Source organism: Piliocolobus tephrosceles, unplaced genomic scaffold (genome assembly GCF_002776525.5).
Source record: "Piliocolobus tephrosceles isolate RC106 unplaced genomic scaffold, ASM277652v3 unscaffolded_33450, whole genome shotgun sequence".
In the NCBI taxonomy this organism is placed as follows: domain Eukaryota; kingdom Metazoa; phylum Chordata; class Mammalia; order Primates; family Cercopithecidae; genus Piliocolobus; species Piliocolobus tephrosceles.
Window position 1 is genome coordinate 1,477 of NW_022317033.1, and position 1,285 is coordinate 2,761.

At 40.7% G+C, this 1,285-nt stretch overlaps 1 non-coding gene across 1 annotated transcript; it reads right to left on the bottom strand.

The window, feature by feature from the left end:
- Positions 1–236: 236 nt before the first annotated feature.
- LOC113222680 lies at positions 237–343 on the bottom strand. The gene has a single exon (XR_003308497.1). It is a non-coding gene; the product is annotated as a U6 spliceosomal RNA (small nuclear RNA).
- Positions 344–1,285: the final 942 nt, after the last annotated feature.

Here is a 1,285-nt window from a genome sequence, read left to right on the forward strand (position 1 = left end):
CCGTTCCATGAAGGAAAGGCAAGTGGACATTTTCTCATTTCCAAGACATGTACTAACAACATGTAACATCCCCTAATTATTACTCAGCTTTGTTCTCCTTTCAGAGATCACTGGACATCAATATTTTCCTAGTGATAATCACAATTTCAATATTGGGTGTCTCCTGTTTTGGTTTCACTCACGCTGCTTCCTAGGAGCTACTCAACAAACAGTCAAATGACCTTCCTGGGACTATGCAAAATATAGAATGCTTTCTGAATCTGTGTGCCGTCCCCAGGCGGCAGCCATGCTTATCTGCTCTGTATTGATCCAATTTTAAAATATGTGCTGCAGAAACAAGCACAAAGCCCTGTTTGTTACACAAATACTCATGAGTCACAGATGAGGCTTAGCTCTGGTAAATCCAACTCACTTACTTTAGATTCTGAAAATTTTATTGAACGACTTCCTGTGAGGTAGAATTTTAAAATATATTGAAAACTTGAGGAAGAGCTGCGAGTAGCCCAAGAGATTTTCATGATTATAGAGACACATTGCTAGAGGGGCCAACCGCAAGTTTAATCCCACTACTCGGTGAAAAGATAACATGGAACCTTCTGCTATCTAACCAAAGCTGCTGCACAGGATATAAAAAGCCTCAAGGTACAGATCTGAGAGCAAAAGGGAAAGGGAACTCTGATCTCCCTGCAACATTATTTGAACATCCCTGACTGTGGAGAACAATCCCAACTAATAGTGGTTAAAGAAAAGACAAACATGGCTTTCAAAGGATAACATACCATGAAGGCCCAGGCTAATTCTAGCTAAGAGGTGGGCTCCAAATAAGATTTTTAGTGTAGGGCAAGCATCAACTTTCTCAGTATTTGTGTAGCTAAAGCTAGGAGGCCTAGCTGGCAGAGCAGGGTGCTGGGAACAACGACTGACCATAAGTACATAAACTAATAAACACTATAGCTTTGAACTCTATATATGAATCACCATGAAAACTAGGGTGTCTGCATCAGTGAAGGCATCCTGGTGGCAAAGGTCAATCATTATCAGATTGCAGGATGGGTTACAATGGCAGCTAAACAGCAAGCGAGTCCATAGAAACAACAGAATGATCGGAATGGCCTTTTTTCCCATTCTTCTGACTTGTAAAGAAAGATTGTCTTCCTTGAACTTAGGGAACTCCTTAGCTTCTTGGAAAATTCAAAGAAGGAAGACACAGGAGACAGCCCAAGGGGACAATACAAGATTTTCTGCTAAATTGGACATTTCAAGACCCAATAACTAATTAGAAAAG